The sequence below is a fragment of the Anopheles merus genome, chromosome X (assembly GCF_017562075.2).
Source record: "Anopheles merus strain MAF chromosome X, AmerM5.1, whole genome shotgun sequence".
Lineage (NCBI taxonomy): Eukaryota > Metazoa > Arthropoda > Insecta > Diptera > Culicidae > Anopheles > Anopheles merus.
Window position 1 is genome coordinate 7,271,157 of NC_054081.1, and position 20,188 is coordinate 7,291,344.

Below are 20,188 nucleotides of genomic sequence, written 5' to 3' on the forward strand. Positions count from 1 at the left end.
GTTCTTAATCTCTTCATTTTCTCTACCGACAACTTCATGCAGTGTCGCAGAACGTTCAGTGCCGCAATAAAACCAATTATGAATGGGGCGGTACATGCCGTACAGCCCGCGAAGTTGTGTTGTGAGATTCCAGTTTCTGGCCGGGATCGCCTGCAGGCGGAATGGAAGTATCATCGCACGCCTGTTAGTGCAGCTATTACGGCCGATTAGCTACAGCCACAGTAGTGTCGGCTTCATGCAGATTTACCGAGAAGCGTGAGAGCAGGAGAAAGGTGGCTCATAAAATATGTGTTCGGTCGATCCTCTCCAGGGCGCAAGGGAAGCCGCCGGTGCTGCCAGCCCGGTGAGCCGTGCAGCAAGAGCAGCAATAAAGGCAAACAGGCTTAGAGCCCGGGTCGGGCATTAAATGTCATCGAACAACGATAGGGGCAGTCAAAACACATGTTTGACGGACCCACCGCCAAATCAAACACGAATGTGAACCCCGGCGCTGGATCAGGATGGACTCGGAAGGTGAAGGTGTTTGAAGGTGAAGCAAAACCCAAAAGATCGATTGCTCTTTTAAAATCAAAGTAAAAACAAACAAAAAATCACATCGCTTTTTAGATTGGAGCCCACTTTGATTAACTGCGCGGTCCACCACAAAAGCATTACGAAGCTGGCGTCGGGGGTTTGAGTTTGTCACGCAAATTATGCTTTGATCACTGGTCCTCTCGTCTTCCGCCGGCTGGGCAGTAAATGAATGATTTATACGCTGAAGGCCCAAATAGATCATTGGAATCGAAATCGACGTGTCGAGTCGAGGAATGGAGACGTTTGATTTTCACCGCGGACCGGTATGGCATGCAGATTTTGCCCTTGGTTTTGGACGAGCTGCGGGGAGATGACATAAACCTTGACCCGCTAATATGAAATATAGATTCCAATTAAGAAAAATAAAGGCAGTTATTGGCCCATTTTTATTTGAATTCGGTTTAAAATGCTTGGTTTAAAACTACATTCAACTAATAATGATGATCAATCTGACAGTAAATAATGATTGAAAGCATACAGTGAATTGCTTGAAAGAGTAAACATATATGGATCGAGGAGCGCTTCCGAAGGCTTATTTCATCTCATAAAGGGTTTCGTAATGTGTGCTATGTTACCAGACCACTTCTACTACTATGCCACACACTTTTAACATGACATAGAGGTCTGTATAAAATTGTGACTATGTCAGTGTTTTCATATTCGATCATTTCTGATGTTTCTAATAGGAAATGCTTAGGTTTCTGAATGTTATTTTATACATTATTACGAAGTTGTGCATATACGGTCACGAAACACTCGCTGAGCTAGCCACGACGATTGTTGAACTTTCCTTACATAATTGCAAACAACCTTTAACATTTCTTTTCAAGAAACATAATTCTTACATTATGATCTCCTAACTAATTTTTCTTATCTAAAATCAATTAAATGCCATGAGTTCATTGAGTGCATTATAAACATAACGTTTCCTATTCCCCAAACATCAAATATATAATTTGAATCATTCTGTATCGTTTCGTGTTTTGTGTTGTAATTATCTGTAACAATTATACTCTTATAAGCCGCGGGAAGCGATTTGGGATTATGAAATGAGCTCCTTAGACTACAGACACTAAGATCTGCGATATTGTTTTATCAAAATTCTTGCAGACCTTTTAATGTTCAATTTAATGCTACAATTAACCTACCCATTGGTATTACTGCAGCAATACAAGTGGGTTTCAATTAATCCTTGTTTCATAACACAAATTATTTTTAAAAGCACAGAATGCACATTTTTTGTTGAATAGAGGTAAATTATTCTTAACTTTAATTCGCTTTATACGGGCGCAGCTCTACTCTAATTGTACAGTCAATAACAATAAAATTAACAGGCGAGGCCATCACATTGAATCAACTTCAAGTTCACTTCAAGTATGGTTTATTATCTAGAATATTTGATTTTTATTGTGAATTTATTTTTGGTCAAAGTATTGTAAAAACGTGTGATCTTATTCAAAAGTCAAACAGTATTTTATTTGTTTGATTTGTTTATTGAATAATTACACTATTGCATTTATCAAACAATAAAAAGCCATTTTAGACTGTCCTGATTGTTTGTTATACATAATTATTAGTTATATATGGGGCCCTTTCCGTTGTAAGTTCTTAGGCTGAAATTTCAGCCAGTCAGATGTCTGCATTGTATAGCAGTTTTCGAGTAGCTTTCTAAGTAGGTATAATATACAGGTGGGCTTATCCCAAGGTGTATGAATTTATAAGGCTAATTTTTATCGCTTCTGCTTCTGAATGAAGATTTTAAGAGTGTTTTGAGTATTCGTCAAGCCTCAAGAAAGCTTGTTTGAACAAAAGTTTTCATCCATCCTGTCGAAAAGTGATATTCAAATTTGGTTATAAAAAACATGCTATGAAACCACCTGGACTACATACACTTTGATTCTAGATTCCACCACGTGATCTCTTAAATGCACCTTGGGGTAAATGTAAACAACACCGTGTTTTCGAGCAGGTACTCGAATCTAATTCTAGCTTTGTGGCTAGAATAATCTAGACTGAAAATTGCAGGCTAGTTTTTTATCACACATAAGGGTTGAAAAATCACTGCTAACGTTAAAAGTAACTTAGAAAAAAAGTTAAACAGTTTCGAGCCGGCTCTAGAGGACTTTTAACTGCATTTTTCTAGGACAGTGCTTTGGCAAAATGATCAAAAGAGAGACGAGACTCAAATACTCTAAAAGTAAAAAAAAAAACAATCATGCTTAAAAGATGTGCTGTTTTTAACATAAAGTATTTGAAACACACATCATCTTTAAATAAAAAAGATGCTTTGTGTATGAAAAGACACAGCAAAAGTGCCGTACTGAATAGCGAAGCACCGTTAACATGAATCGTATTGGAGAATGTCTACTTTCTCTACCTATGATTATGGTTCATTAGAATTACCGATAATAACAAAATATGACACGCTAAAAATACGGTACTTCCTAAATTGAATAATAATCATTAGTATGCTTTTAAGGGAAAGTGTCCTCTTCTCTTTTACCGAAAAAGGGCCCCTTCTCTTTTAATCAAAAGGTTTAATCTGTCACCCTTTCTAAAGCGCACGCGATAAAACGTACCGTTTTGAATAGTGTGCCATTGTGGTTCCCTTTTGAATGAAATGCGAGACAGCACGAGGCAAGGCAATAGCAGTACTTGCACACCCTAGTGTAAAATACCCGTCGCCCGTCGCATCTAGCGGCATCAATGAAACGAAGCATCAATAAGCAGTCACGGGTGCAATTGAGGCCGTGAAAATTGTTTGATTAGATTTTATACAAGTTTGACATTAATGACCCAAGGGCCAGCATGGGGTGTGTGTGCTAACTGTATGCATCTTCGGTGTGCATTGTGTGTTCAAAATAATTATCTCTGAGATTGCAGATTCAAGCAGTGTCGGATGAGGAATTTAAACACATCAACGGAAAGCTGCAGCGTAATAGATTCTTCGCAATACACCCTATTAGCCTTTTACAAATATTATAACTAGAAGATAGCTACAGAACTGGCTGTTGGTATCACTCCAACTTGAGGTGGGCTGAAAATATGCTGCTCATTTTGATGCTTTGATAGGGGCGACAGACATTGTTTGTAGGTGTTATTTGATTGATTGCTGCATCGAACGAACCTTGTTGATTGTTGCCACTTGAACCCGAATCACCGATAATTACTTCACTGCACTGTTTCACTCGCCATTCGCACTAATTTTGCACCTTTTTTCTCCTGCTTCGTACCACCGGCCTAGGTCACCCTTTAACACACTTCAAATACCGCCGTTTTGATTCGAGCACATACACAAACACACACGACACGAAAGGGAAGCGCTAAATTTCCACCGCATTCAATGCTTTTTGTTATCGTTTTCACTTCACTTTGCACGCTTCTTTCAAGCTTTGCTTTGCTTTCTTGGGCCGTAATTACACTTGTGTGCGGGGTTCACTTGTTTGTAAACACGGCAAAAGACCGAGATGTCAGGCACGCGCGTACCACGCGCGCAATTATGCTGGGAGGCGTGCCACGATTAAGTCAATATTTAGCGTTCCGGTTCCGGCGCCGTTCGACGATGTTGCGCATAATCTGCTGGTCGCGCTGGGCCCAGTGTGGTGTGATAGGAGCGAAGGGGATCGTTTGTTGCTTGTTTGTTACTATTCTGGTGGTGGGCTGATTTAAGCAAGGAAACGCTGCAAACTAGACACATCGGGCTAAGACGTGGCGTATCCTACCTTCGCTGCTCCACACGTACAGAATAACAACAAGCAAGCAGAGAAAAAATGTGGCGAACATAGCGATTACAAGAACAGCAAAGCTCTCCAAGATAAGCGGCAACGAACAAACGGAAAACTAGCCACCACACTCCGCTCCTATACGCAACCTTCCCGTTGTCTGATGCCTTTACCGCAAAAAGTCGTAAAATACGGTGGTTCATTTCTTGATTGGTTTTCAACTGTTCTAACCCGAACTACCCGTTGCACACTTCCCACCACAGCCTCGTTGCGGATGTAGCGGAGTTTGTGCCCGAATTCAAGGACATCGGCCGGCGCGTTTTGCGCGTCTTTTGTTGCGCATCCTCGGGTGGAAAAGACAGCCGAAAAGGAAGCAGCGAACAATTGAGCGCACGGTTTTGGGTGCGCTCTAATATTTCTACGCCGCAGTAAAGCTAAGAACTTGTGAGCCACTGGTACACATCTATGGGAAAGCATTCGTACAACAGTTGAAGGCACAAAAAACGTACAAGAAGTGATCCTTCGTGCCCCAAGATCCTTCGGCTGGAGCAAACCATAGAGCCTGGGATGTTTTTGTTCCGATTCAGCTCTGCTTTCTTGCACAACGCAGACAATGATAAGTTTACGATGATACGCTTTTGAAGAGTTTTAAGTGCCATGGTCCGATCCGGCAGCTCAGTGGCGTGTTTTGGAGTAGTCCAGTCTGCGGATGCCGGATTCAAGCAATCGTGTGTGGGGGATAGTAGCATTGTGAGGAGTTCTGTTTTACCTGGCTCCATCGTATTTGGCCTTAAATCACTGTTGGGTTTGGCTAGCTGTGACTTGTTGGTTAGCTCATAGCAGGACTCGGTCCATTTCGAAGAATTTCAAACACCCGGCACCGGTCCTGTTTGATGACCGTTCCGTCGGGGAGGATTCAAAGGGGTACCAATAAACCAAAATAAATTAAATGGAATAAAATGCTCTAGCTTCGCAGCCTTGCCAGACAGCGTATTTCATACAAAACTTTTAATGCTCTTTATGCTCTCTCTCTCTCTCTCTCTCTCTCTCTCACTCTCACTCACTTGTGAAGCGTTCCGCATGAAGAAATCTGCACCAAAGCCAGATCAGTTTCGGCAAAGTGGCCATTGCCAGCAAAAGGCAATGCGTGCATAATTTAAGTTTTCTTGTTCCACACTTTTTTTAATGAGCCACAGCCGCAGCATCTCTCGCCCCGTCCCCAGCGCTCCCATCTCCAAGGCACGCTTTTGCAAAGGGGCAAATCAAAGCAGAGGGTAAGAGAAGGCGACTCATGCGATGGTCCTTTTGCCGCAAGCAAACATTCCTTTGAGCATGTTGCGATTTTATGGCACACATTTTACTACAATAAAGGATTTAATTTTGGAACCTCCGAACACAGCCTCAAACACGAGCCGAACAGTGTCGGGATGCTTTGGGATGTTTTCGTTCTTTTTTTGTTGTTCTTGCTCTTGCCGGTGTATCACACCTGTGACTGCAGATACACTGAATGGAAGAGCTTGCAAAGCCGTTTGGGCCGAAACCGGTGGTAAAAGTTTGCCTGTAATTTATGCCAATTAGTTGCTGCTCTCGCCACTGCCTGTGCCACTTCGGTAGATGGATGGTTGATTGAATAAAAACCACTCATTCGCTCGCACAGTTAATTGCACCAGCTCCAATTTGTAACCGGTGTGCCGTTCGCTCATCCATAAATGCATCGAGCGCTCCTCAACTGGCAAATGCAAATGCCATTGGCCTGAACGATGAGAGCGAAAGCCAAAAAAATAATAAACGACTGGCTCCACTACACAATGTCGATAATCTTACGCGCTTGACCAAAGAACAGAACAGAACTTCTTTAATTTTAAATTATTTAAAATAACACACTCACACAACATTTGGACTAGAAAACAGGCACAACATTTAGGACCTTTTTTCTACAACATTTTGGACCAGAAAAAGGCACAACCTCTGGAGTGTCTGCTAATCGGTGGAGTGTATGCGTGTCCAGGTACGTTTTGCTTATTTTCACGACGGCTTATTTAACTCTCAACTAACAAGTAAGAGAGGTCTTACTTCGACAAAAAAAAAAAAAACGCTCACACAACATTTGGACTAGAAAAAGGCACAACATTTAGGACCTTTTTTCTACATAATTTTGGACCAGAAAAATGCACAACCTCTGGAGTATCTGCACATGCGTGTCCAGGTACGCTTTGCTTATTCTCACGACGGCTTATTTAACTCTCAACTAACAAGTAAGAGAGGTCTTACTTGGACAAAAAAAAAGCAGTCACACTCACACACACCTTAAAATGGTTCTATTGATTGGTGATTGCTGTAAGGCGGAACAAAACTTGTACCGGCTCGTAGCATTTTCTCCCATTATTTGTGTGTGTGTGTTGCAGTGGTTGAAAGATGTGAGTGCTTTGCACCAATGATTGATTGTTGACAATGTCTGGCTAATCTGTTTTAATTCAGCTTGATTGTAGAAATGAAATGAAATTCAAACAAAAATGCATTTCTATTTTCTTCCTTTGTTCTTTTTTAATTCCATTTATTCTGCACAGGTTGATAGTAGAGTGGTTGATGGTTGAGGCTGTAGTAGCAGCAGCAGCAGCAGCAGCAATAGGTTGATTGGAGATAGGTAGCAGCCTCTCCAGCGTGCCGACGCATGTGTCCCTCTCCATAGCTGGACGCGCTCTGTCGGCGCGTCGGCTCGGCTTCGAATCGGGTCTGCCGTGCTACACCGTGCAACAATGTATCGGCACCCATTCTTCACGCACACACACACCCACACAGGCAGTCGTGCGTACTAGGAAAATACATTGTAACCGCTTGAGTGCTAGGGATGGTGAGCGTTGGAAGGAACCTCTCACCCGAAGGCTTGGGCAATGGGAACACGCAGGCTAATGTGCGCCATTAGGGCTACAATGTTTTGGGACATTTGTTTTTGATATGGGCGAGTGCTGATGTGTGTGTGTGTGTTTGTGTTTGTAAAAATAAAACAAAACATTTAATGAAAACGATAAAATGGCGAGAGTGAAGAAGGGCGTGCATATTGGAAGCAGGTGGGATGTACACCTTTGCCCCAGCAACCCACGTTTAGGAACGTTTTTAGAGAGGTCTTACAATTAAAAAAAAACACACACACACACACACACTCTCTTTTGTGTCTTTTGTTTTGCCGCCCCGCAAGCAATGTTCACAATTTTTTGTGTGTGTAGCGGCAGCGCACAGCGAACCCCATTGCAAACTAGTTTTGGCGTGGTTGGTTACGATCGCGTGCCTTCTTAATCGCACGCGCTGGAATGTGGCGGACGATGGCTACGGTTGGCTGGCGGGCCCGGGTCACCAGTTTTGCAGCGTGTGCTTTGTGTGCCGGTTCCGTTGCGGTCCAGCTCGCAACACGCGCCGCATGCAGCGCGGTCCGCCTAATTCATTCCATTTTGTCGTGATTGCACGGTTGTGCCGTTTGTCTACGGCCCGGTTCGAAACCCGTCAGGTCGCTGAGGCTTTTAAGGCCGGCTGCTTGCGGATTGGTTGCAATCGGGGGCGCAGTGGAGTGGCCCTTTTAGCAAATGGTTGCAGACGGGTGTTGTAGCTGTTAGAAAAAAAACAATTCAATTCAGCTGTGTTACTCCATCAAGCAATTTGAATTAATCGTTTAAAATATTTAATTGCACGATTTTTTGAATATATTTCATTTTTTATTTGCTTTTTAAATGCAGCCAAATAACCAAATAACTCTTTATTAGAAGTTTGGATAAAGCCGGAATGCCAAAAAAGGCTTCCTAAATGATAGGAACAAAGTGCAGTTTGAATTTATGCTATATAAAGAAACACCCACACACACATTTAAAGTATTTGCAATAAAACGGATCCCGTTTAATTGATAATACTGCTCAAGGTCAGCGCTTTCGGCTGATTTGCCTTTCGCTTCCGTTAGCACTATTTATCCACCCGCACTTGCACCGTGCCCCCCGTACCTGCACCCCAGGGGATTGGAATGCAAAATGGGGAATAAAAAAATAAATAAATAAAATATTTGGACAACAGAATTACAACAAAAAAACAGCAATGTTCGCACACGCCTCGATCACTGCAAACCTACATTTCATTCTATCGCTGCGTGCGTCTGTGTGTGTGTGGTGAAAAACCAAAAATCTTCCACCCACTGCTCCACATCGCACTGCTGCCCCCCCCCTCCCATGCCGCCCACTCGACACATTTATAATTGCGTTAGCGGTGAGAACATATTTTTAACGCGCTTTTCCTCGTTTTGCGTTTTTTTTTATTTTGTTGATGAACGCTGTCTGTGTGTGTGTGTGTGTGTGTGTGTGTGTGTGTGTGTGTGTGTGTGTGTGTGTGTGTGTGTGTGTGTGTGTGTGTGTGTGTGTGCATGTACGTATGTGAGCTATTGCGAACCGCACAGCCGAACCCGTACGCTCGGGCACACTGCTTGGCGGGATGTTGTTGTGTTTGTTTTCCAATATTTATTTGTTGTTTTTCCTTCACCTGCATTGATTCATATAATTATCTGCCGCCCAAAACCCCGCTGTCGGGAGAGCGACAGAGAGAGAGAGAGAGAGAGAGCGAGAAAAGAAGAAAGAGAGAGAGAGATAGAGAAGGAGCAAAATGGGGGTGAATTTTCAGATTTCAGATCTCTCGCAAAAGCAAATGTGCTGTGCACATCGAAAAAAAGCAACAAAAAAAGGTTTTCCGCTCTCTTGCACAAAACGGACTTTTCTTCTCTCTCTCTCTCTCCGGCTCTCAGGACGGCGACTTTGGCCGAAATTCAGTTCACAAACCCATGCCGAAACAAGTAGAACATCCCACACACACACACACACATACATATGTGCGCATGTTTCGCGTTGATCAATGAAGCAATTCACCAGTGCAATCTCAAGTGCGCCATCGACTTATCGGCCGCCACCGTTTGGCCAACTCCAAACCGTGCACGCAATCCTCCTCCTACCCTCCCCCAACCCTGAAACCCTGTTATTACTGAAAGATAAAGAACGAGCGCAAACCCTCCCGCGCCCTTCCCGTGTCCGTGTCGAGTTTTTCCCGCCGCTCGGTCAGCACCGTGTCCGTCCACTGCTTCTTGCTCTTCCTCGCCAGGCGGGAGTGTGTGTGTGTGTGTGCGCGCGCGCACGCGGCACCCCATATCATCACCCTCAACCCCCCGCTCTCCCTCCCCTTTCCGTGCCCCATCCCGTCACCCTTGGAGGGAGGCATCGGAATCGAACTAAAATTATCCATTCGAGACATTGATTTCGGGTACGATCGAACAGTGCGCACCGCAAAGGGCCACCCAACACACACACACACACAAGCTACGCATACACGCACAGTCGCCTCGTGACTGAGTGAAGAGGTTTTTGCCTTTGCCTCTCCCCTTAATTTACTCATTAATTTCCAATAGTTTTCGGTTTCGGAACGCTGGATTCGAGTGGAAGTTGTCGTCGCTTCCGAGTCCAGCTACAATCGTATCCTTGCCTCTTCCAGACCCAGATCCAGACGCTGCTGAAGGTGTTCCAGGACGCTGTGGGACAAAGGTGCGCGTGAAGCAACATGCAATTGAGAAACAAAAAGGAAGAACTTGGATACTTTTCGCTTGCCGTGGTCGTTTCAGTTTTTTGGAAGTCAACACTTCACGGCTCGTTAAGCGAGCAGGCTACCAATCGGGAACCAATAAGCAACGTAATAGCAAGGAAAAGACATCAGACAAAGGAACATGCGATGACTCCAGCACCAGCAGAACGCGCGTACATTCAAAGTCCTTGGGATGGATGCACCAAACGTCCCGCGTGCGTCCCAAGGTTGGTTCCAGCGGTTACCACACCGCAGTACGGTGGCTCCACATTTTGATAGTGCCTGACCATTATGCTCACTAGCTAGGACTGCACATTTCGGAGATCCGTTGGCTTTAGGGTTGAAGAACCAACCCAAAAGAAAATGTGGAATAGATGTTTTATTAGGGCCTTTTTTGTTGTTGTTGTGGACCGAAGGAAGAAAAAAAAAAACACACCAGCATAATCACATCACCTACACGGGCTATTCAGCAACACACATACACACCCACCCACACTCAAATAGCGAGTCGCGACAAGGCTAGAAACGCGACGATCGCCAATCCGTTGTACCGTGGCGTGGCAATTCTTTCTTTGTTGTGGTCATTAGACTTTTCTGCTGTTGTGTGTGGCGTTTTTCACTGTACACATACACACGAGCACCTTACACATACACAGCTACATTCACAAAGACACACACACACACATAAGTACGAGAGAAACACAATAATTCTTGTAGGCGTTCGACCACAGCGAAGGGCGACGTCAACGCGACGCGCAGGGAAAATCTAATGAAGCAACAACGGGCGGACTGGGACTGGATGGGGAAAGAAGGAGCGGGTAGGGTTGGGTAGGTGTCCTAGGGGGCGGGGGGGGGGGGGTGGGAGCAAACTTTTTCACGTTACCAGTACGCGGGGCGAGGCGGGATGGTTTTTGGCAAAAAAATAAAATAAAATAAAATAAATATAAATTCACGATACGTGCGCGCGAGATACGGACTTTCACGCGATCGCGAACGCGCGCTCGAACGGCAACTGACCAACGTGGCCAGGGCGGCCCCCTAGTGGTGGTCCCGCACCAACGGCGAGCGGGATTTTTTTTCCATTCGTTGCGAACCAATTTTCCAACCCCCCCCCCCCCCTTCCCAGCCGTTGCTCCGCCGACCGCACCCACCACGGTCCGCTGGTCGGTTGGCGGGCATCGCATCGACACGGCCCGGTGTCGCTGTGTGCGCGCGTGCGAGAGTAACAGTGTGCGTGGTCTGGCCGCGCCGTGTGTGGCGTTTCTGTGGCCCGTGTTTACTCGGCCGCAGCTCGGGGATGTAGATGATCGCGCACAGATACACGCAGCCTGCTGCCCCCGCCCGCCCCAGGCCACGGCCCGAGAATGTGGGAATGTGTGGTGTCCCAATTTTGTTGGCGTCGCTGAGAGCCGCCCAAGATGAACGAGACTGCCCGTGGGGCCAGAGAGCGCTTCGCGAGCGCTCCGGCACCAGCAGCGCGCAGCACCCAGAGCAAACAACGGGGTGACCGTATGGTACCAACTGGCCGAAATCGCACTCGCGCTGTCTGCCAAACACGGGAATGTGTGCGGCGCAGCGGGAAGGCGGTGGAGGGCGAGTTTTCCAACACGCACAATAGTACGCGTCGGGAGGTTTAAACAAACAAACTGCCGCCGACGACGACGACGACGAAGACGATCGTTAAAAAAAGGTTTGTTGATGCTGAGGGCAGTTTTGCAGCCGATCAGGTGGGGTGTCACGCAGTGGGGAGGAGAGTCCGCGGAGCTGTTGCAATGAGTGAGGCGAATCATTAAGGGTATTGGCCAACATTGACACAAAGAACCGAGCCAACGAGATTGTGTACGACAGTTGCACCCATGCTGGGGCATGCTATTTAGATCCTGCGGCAATGAAACCCGTTTTATGGGTCCAACGACCGGCTTACATAGATTATGCGAATTGGAAATTAATTCATGCTGAACATGCCTTTAGCCCGACTGTGAACAGTGAAAAGAATATAAAACAAAACAAAAACCAAGAAGGAGTGTGATTTACTTTTCCAAGATATTTCCAGCGATATCTTAGTGAAGAAATTTTTAAACGTCTGCGTCACTGGGACCACCGCCGACATATGTGGTGGACTTTGAGCACACTGACCTTGAAACTTGGGCAAACGATCTCGTTTGAAAATGCAGTTTACTCGTAAAACCCAATTTTATAATGGGTAAACTCCTTCTGAACTTCGTCGGGTTGACGACCAGATGTTATTGTTATGAATATTATTTTATTATCCGTTTTGTGCCTCAATGGGTTATACAACTTCTTTCTTGAACATTAGAGGGTAGGACGGATGGGAAATATGTGAGCAGAGAATACAACAGGAAGAGTCAAGAAGGAGAGCGGGATAAAGGAAGATTATAGTTAAGCAGATTGTAATACTTCTTCAAGAACTCACACGCCGGCGAGGGATTAAAATCAGTCTGACATGGAGACAATGGGACGAAACATACAACGGAGCATTGGACAGTAGTGAAGGAACATCGATTTTATTAGTTAATAACTCTGCGATGAGACAGGCCATGGAAGAATCTGTGGACTGCGTTCCGAGAGAAATTCGTTTGTATGCTCTCATGCTTTTGCATGGCTTGAATTGATAACTAGCGGAGTCCCAGCAGCAGTACAGACTAGTGATAGGTAAAGTAGACAAAAATCCGGAGTCGACTCCCACGTGACTGTGATAATTTCGGAATCGACCCCGGAAGGTAGGTCCTCCTAGCATTATCCGGAGTCGTTCGGAATCGCTCATAGTCGTCCGGAGTCGTCCGGAGTCGTTTGGAGTCGTCCGGAGTCGTCCGGAGTCGTTTGGAGTCGTCCGGAGTCGTCCGGAGTCGTCCGGAGTCGTTTGGAGTCGTCCGGAGTCGTTTGGAGTCGTCCGGAGTCGTATAGAGTCGTTCGGAGTCGTCCGGAATCACTTGAAATCGAAGTAGTCCGGAGTCAGCCGGAGTCGGCTTTCGAAACATATGTCTGTATACGAACTGCACGCGCCTAGTTGACTCCGATCGACTCCAATTCCAGTCGGCTTCGATCTATCTGACTCCGAAGGACTCCAACTCCTGGCGACTCCAACTCTGTACGACTCCGAACGACTCTGGGCGACTCCAACCGACTCCGACTCCGGGCGGAACTTAACAATAGCCCGAGTCGCAACGGAGTGGTCCGGAGTCATCCGGAGTCTTCCGAGTCGTCCGGTGTCATCCGGTGTCGTCAGGAGTCGTTCAGAGTCGTTTGGAGTCGTTCGGAGTCATCCGGAATCAGTTGGAGTCGAAGTCGTCCGGAATCGCCGGAGTCGGCCTTGGAAACATAGGCCTGTATACGAAGTGCACGCAACTCCGATCGACTCCAATTCTGGTCGACTTCGATATATCTGACTCCGAAGGACTCCAACTCCTGGCGACTCCAACTCTGCACGACTTCGAACGACTCCGGACGACTCTGGGCGACTCCAACCGACTCCGACTCCGGGCGGAACTTAACAATAGTCCGAGTCGCAACGGAGTCGTCCGGAGTCATCCGGAGTCTTCCGAGTCGTCCGGTGTCATCCGGTGTCGTCAGGAGTCGTTCAGAGTCGTTTGGAGTCGTTCGGAGTCATCCGGAATCAGTTGGAGTCGAAGTCGTCCGGAATCGCCGGAGTCGGCCTTGGAAACATAGGCCTGTATACGAAGTGCACGCAACTCCGATCGACTCCAATTCCAGTCGACTTCGATCTATCTGACTCCGAAAGACTCCAACTCCTGGCGACTCCAGCTCTGTACGACTCTGGGCTACTCCGAACGATTTCGAACGACTCCGGGCGACTCCAAACGACTCCGACTCCGGGCGGAATTTAACAATAGCCAGAGTCGGAACGGAGTCATCACTAGTACAGACACTTTTAGAGCCTGAAGCCATGCGAGAGTTCAAACCTAATGTCTTATTAGCTTTGCTGACGACAAAATGTTTGTGGTCTTTGTCTTATCATACTACTAGATCATTGACCAAATGTGCTTACTCGTAAGCTAAACTAAACTAATTACGTTGCTTGCTCCACGATTGTTGCAACCACGTTTGCACCATGTCACTGAGATCACAGACCGTCCACCGTATATCCCGCACTCGCGATAACAACACTGCCATGAAGGTGTACTTCTTTTTCGTTTGCTTCCGTGCCTTCCTCCCAGGAACCTCATCGTCACTGATTCGTCCGACCGGGCCACCACAAGACTGCAGAGCGTTTGTGCTGATCCTTTCGGCAAAGTTCGCTTCCGACACCAGTTTTCAAACGGTCGTTTGCGCCCTTCCATTCTGTTCTAACGGTTCTAGCAATTTCGATGGGACTCGGTTCGGTGAGTGTGCAATCGGGTTCAGGGTCATGGTAACATACACATACACACACACACACACACACTCACAGAAACAGCCTCACGGAGTGTCTCGTCATCAGCATCGTCCGCCTTGCGTCGGTATCGGGCCTTGCGCCTTGCGAGTGCTTGATAGTTTGATTTGATATTTTTATTGCCGCATCATCCCCCAGCCCCTGTTGGCGGCGAGAAGAAACGTTTGGGCAGAGCGGCAAATTTTAATTTTAATTGAACCGCGGCCTGTAACATCGTACGAATACAATTTGAAAGGAAAAACGCGACAAAATGGCATTGAAAAGGGAAGCCAGTCGAAGCCGGACCGATCGAAGCGGTCGAAGCGGACTGTTCGCTACGTAACGTCCCGGTCAGCATCCGCGCGATGATGTGCCGGAGCTGGATTTCACTTTTATGATCCGGTGCTGCGTCTTTTGGGCGCACAATGGACAAGGAGGTTCGGGCATAAATCATAACACCCCGGTGCGGGCCATCAGTGTGCGGGCATAACATATCTTCCCTTGATTGCGTTGGCCGGCTCGGACAGATGGGTAACCCTTCCCGTGCCATTAGGCTGGCAATTGTTACGAGGGTGGCTCAAGGTTTTTGGGTTATCTCGGACGTGGCTAGACATCACCTTCGGTGTTTCAGAGAGAGAGAGAGAGATAGAAAAAAAGAAAGAAAAGAAACTGGTAAAACTCATCAAACTGGAACCATGTGTGACCTCATTTGTATGGATGTGTTCCTGGGTCCCGTACGGTAAACAGTGCCTTCCGGCAGTACGACGCTTGCGTAAGATGAGGACAATGCCCGGCAAAGGCAAGGGTGAATAGCTCTCGCACTGGAGAGGTAAATACTTCAGCACGCCAACTCATAGACAGGGCAAAAGGAAACCGTTGCCCAGGCCCTACTTATTGCAACAATTATCTTTAGGGAACCTTCACGCAGAAGTAATGCAGCGTCTGCAAGCGCTGCGAAAGTCTGGTCGCAAGATGTGACCGATTTGCATTCAGTGATGGAACCTGGAACTTATGGTTGCCTTCCGGCAACGCCCGCTGCATCAGCCCGCTTCAAACGATCTCGTCTCGACGCAAGCATAACAGGATGCATAAAACCACGACACGCATTCACGTTGCGTAAACACGGTGCGAGATGCACGTGGGCAGGCAAAGCAATGCGGCGATGTGTCTGTCTGCCGCGCGCCTTTGTTTGCCGGTTTTATATTGTCTCTTTTGCGTTCGTTCGAGATGTAATTGAAATTTTGAGCGTTGCTAATTTGCCACGCATGCATTTTGATGTGAACATTGACCCTGGATGCAATAAACGTCATTGATTGCTCCTTGATGAATGTTTTCGACCAGCAAGGCATTTCGGCTCAAGGTTTGGTGCATTTGCTTTTATGCTCCCATTCTGTCGCGCCAGAAGATCAGTCACCCCTTCTGTAACACAAGCAATGTCATTACTGAAAAGTAAATATGCATGCCATATCTGCACAGGAAAGTAAAAACCCGACTGTGCTAGACATAACACTCACAAAATCAACCTCAGACTTCTGGTTCACCACAAACAGGAACGGAAATGTTACAGAGAGAGAGAAAGTTAAAAAAAAAAAACAATTCTATGCAACACAATTTTTGCGTCACCGTCTGCTGGGACAGTTTTTGGAAGTTCTGTTCGGGCCATATGGGTAACATATTTAAAATTCATGAGGCTATGTGGCTTAACAAACCTGCACACTATTTTTTTACGTAAACAGTTGTAATGGACCTACGAAGTCATTCAGTCCTCATTTCCCTTCCACACTCTTTGCCACAGGGGAACGGTTCGATTGGAAATCGATTCTGATGCGTAGACCACGACACATCTGTCAATAAGCCCACCGGTACACCTTCACAATTGTCTTTAGTGATTAGAAATCATCCGTGGTTTAATGCATCCATGAAATGTTATTCATCTTGTGAATATGGGTGTTCAACACATGTTTTCAGTTGGGTTAAACGTAGAACGAAACGAAATTATTGCTTTTACAGCCGATTTCTGTTCTGTAGAGAATCGTGGGGAACGTCGAGCGGTCGCTGCATAAACGATGTGCTGCAATGAAATTTGCGCAGCTGCTGCAAAATCCAAACATAGCTCAAAACAATTCAGACGTAATTGAAAACAATTGTTATAATTAATAATTCTCAATTCATTGTTAAGATGTTGTAATTCATTTAATATACTTATTTAAGGAATTATTTAAGATCTCAGTTAGTAATTTTCATATTTTTCGGAAAATTATTTCCTTACCTTATCTTATTTCTCCTGTTGACCTGCTCACGATAGAGCACATCGATGTGACATGAGCCGGGCAACAATCATCCTCTAGGATGCTCAGTCCCTGGCTGCTGCCTCCCATCTATGCAGACAGCCGATCTCCGGTAGGTCTCGCTTCACCTGATCCAGTCATCGAGTTCGCTGTGCTCCCCTGTGCCTCGTGCTGATCTGGGGATCGCTGTGGAACATCTTCTTAGTGAGGCATGAGTCCGGCATCCTCATAAAATGCCCCTGCCAGCGTATTCTACCAGTCTTCTCCATGATATATCTCACATTACGTGCGATCTCCAAATCTTCTGGATCTCAGCAGTCGGTGAAGCCCATAGTATGCACAGATTTCCACAATACACAATGGGTGTCCGGATTTCAATGCTGATGTTCGAAGTAACGACCGTCCCGAGATAGCAGAGCTCCTCGAGATTGTCGCCGTCAACTAATACACTGCTATACGGTTTGAGCCTCCGGTAAGCAGGTACTTCGTCTTCATCGCATTGATTCTCAATCCAATTCTTGCTGTCTCGCGTTTGAGTACGCCCCATAAACCTTCGCTGTTGTCCTGCCGATGATGGCGATGTCATCCGTGAGCCCAAGAAATTGGAGAGACCGGTAGAATATCGTGCCATGAATTTTGTTGTCTAGCCCCGCGCCTCGAATGACACCTGCCAGGGGGATGTTGAAAAGCAGACAGGAGAGTTCGTCCGACCTTGATTTAGATTTCGATACTCTCACTTTGCACTGCACCTTGAGCATGGTGGACTCTAACAGCCGGATCAACTTCCCAGGGAAGTGTTACCGCTGCATGATGCTCCATAGCTAATTCCGGTCTATGATGTCATGATATGCCGCCTTGAAGTCGATGAACAGGTAGTGCGTTGGAGCTCTTGGCACTTCTGGAAGATTTGCCGTAGAGTAAAAATTTGGTTGTTGGTGGATATGTCCCCAACAAACCCAGCCTGGTAGCTGCTGACAACAACAAAAAACTTATTTCCTTACATATTTTTAATTTGCACGGAGGATTGGTTGGTCTTTGCTCAGGTGCTTTAAGATGTCAATGTTTGGCTTGATTTAGAGGTGAAAAAGTGTTTGTGTATGCAGGCCATAATTTGCCCGATAACCTCAACCGCAACTAAAAACTCATTACAATGGTAATGTAATGGTTCGTTTAGTTCCATCGGCAAAAGGAATATTAAGTTGTACCCCTTTTTTACCCACGGGGTGCCCCAGGCGATCGGCTGGGGTCTGCTCACCTTCGCCCCGCTGCTGAATATTATTTAAAAGCAAAATTATCCTAATTGCTTTGTTTCTCGCGATTCTTCGTCGCGGCGGTCGCGTTCCATCCGCGCGGGCTGCTGCTCATCCATTCCGCAGCACCTAGAGGTGCAACGGTGCCAATGCATATCAACTAGCTCTCGCCTGGGGAATGTGTTTATCTGGTTGCAAATGAGGCTATCGTTGCAAGTGGAAAACAATCCCATTTGCTGGCAGCCGGTTCCGTCTGTTCTCGGCAATTCTGCGCAATTCTTGGGCTAATAGTGTCAGCAAGGTTAGTTTGGCGAGACGCGCACTTGCACCGTGCTGCAACAAAACGCGCGGTATGCAGCTGGAGGAAAGTGAAATGCTACACCACGCTGCAATCGAACCGGGCAGATTGCGGCGGTCCAGGAGCATGTCTGACAGAACATGGCTCAAAGCTAGACTTTCCCCTGTTCGCTAGCGAGTAGCACCGCGAATCGGTTTCATGTGCTCATGCTGCCGGCTGTGTTTGGTGCAGCACGTCTTGCAAGCAGTCAAAGAAGCGGTCCGTATGATGTACGGTTTGCTGGAGGCGGAGAGGTTATTTTTATTGTTCCGGCCGCACAGCGCTAGTGAAGCTGCAACGACTGCACGGTTTCTGACTATTTTTGTTCTTGCACCAAAGGGGGGGAGGGGGGGGACACGCCGGGAGCGGGGGTTCGGGTAGGTCAGTTTATTATAGTTTGGTGTGATGCAAGCATGAGCAACACCTGCAACGCACACTCCGAACCAGTTCTAGAGCAGCGAAAAATCAGTTTCTTTGATTCTCAGCCGAACACGACTAAAACGGGGGAGGAAAGAGCGACTGATTTACAGGGGGAAGAGCGATGATTTATAAGTGGGTAAATTGTGTAGTATTTCATGTTTTCTTCGCTGCCCATTTTAAAGTCAGTCGTTTTTTTTGGGAAAATGCAAACAAAATTTATTTACATAGCTGCTGTCCGAATTGAATTCTTAACAACATACCTATCAACTAAACTTATAAAATATTTGCTCGGAGGATGGTTCGGAAGGATGGTAAGGAGAGGTGATGGTCAAACAGGTGTGCGCACGAATTAAACAATCTCACAGCACGTAATAAAGGGTCAGTTAAACCAACTGAAGTGCGTCGATTTGGAACAAATAAAGGAGCAGGAGGGCGTAAGGAACGAATTGCAACATAGAAATGCAGGGATGAAAGAATGATATGTGAATCCACAGCATTAGATAAGAGCGAGGCAACAAACATTATTTGGGAAATGTGACGGCGTTTCTCCAATGAGTCCAGACCCAACAGATGGCATCTTTGCTCATAATCCGGTAGGGTATCTGACGTGTAGCCGGGCATTGTGCTGACAATATACCGAGTATAAGGAGCAGGAGGGCACTCTTTCCATGCGGTCAATCGATGTAAATGAGCTGGGACACCAAACAACAACACAGTATTCCAAAATCGGTCTTACTAACGAACAATATAACGCTTTTAAACGCAGAGGGTCGGTTATGCGGATTGAAAAACGATTTATCATACCGATTGTTTTACGAGCCTTATTAACGGTAACGTCAATGTGATCGAGGAATGATAACCTGCTATCGAAAGTTACACCAAGATCTTTTACCGAGAGTACACGATTTGTTGCTATACCCTCGAAGTTATAAGCAATCGTAACGGGACAACGTGAACGACTGAAGGACATGACCTGACTTTTTTCGGGGCATAGAACTAGCTGGTGCGATGAGCACCATGATGCAAATCGGTTGAGGGTGTTTTGGAGCGATACGCAGTCATCAACAGACGGTATAGATTTAAAAATCTTTACGTCATCTGCATAACAAAGAAAACAATCGTGTGGAATGACAGAGCTAACATCATTGATAAATAAAACGAACAATAAAGGACTCAACACGCTACCTTGAGGCACTCCCGATTTGGATGAAAAGGATTTGGAAAAACAGGAGTTTAGTTTAACACGAAAAGAGCGATTGCAGAGAAACGAATCAAGCCAACGAATGTGTGAGTAAATGAAACCCATTTTGGATAGCTTCGCAAGAAGGATAGGGTGAGGAATACGGTCAAAGGCTGGTTTAAAGTCAGTATAAATGATATCAACCTGAGAACCGATGTCTAAACTAGAGGTGATAGCGGAAGTCAAGGAAATAAGGTTTGTCAAGGTAGAACGTTTAGGAAAGAAACCGTGCTGCTGAGGTATAATGCAGTTTCTTGCAATAAAGAGGATATGGGAGTGAACTATAGATTCAAATATTTTGGAGCTTGCACAGAGGATGCTGATTCCACGATAATTGGTAGCGTTTGCACGATTACCTTTCTTAGCGATA

At 46.1% G+C, this 20,188-nt stretch overlaps 1 protein-coding gene across 3 annotated transcripts in view; it reads right to left on the reverse strand.

Moving 5' to 3' along the window:
* LOC121599400 (putative protein kinase C delta type homolog) overlaps positions 1-10,894 on the reverse strand; it is a 64,194-nt gene extending 53,300 nt beyond the window's left edge. The window contains exon 1 of one of the 3 annotated variants that reach the window (XM_041927209.1): positions 10,777-10,894. The gene's annotated coding sequence lies outside the window, so the exon portion shown is untranslated. Of the gene's footprint in view, positions 1-3,700; positions 4,257-10,776 lie in introns of those variants that run through there. The other 2 variants (XM_041927203.1, XM_041927216.1) reach the window with 2 other exon arrangements.
* Positions 10,895-20,188: the final 9,294 nt, after the last annotated feature.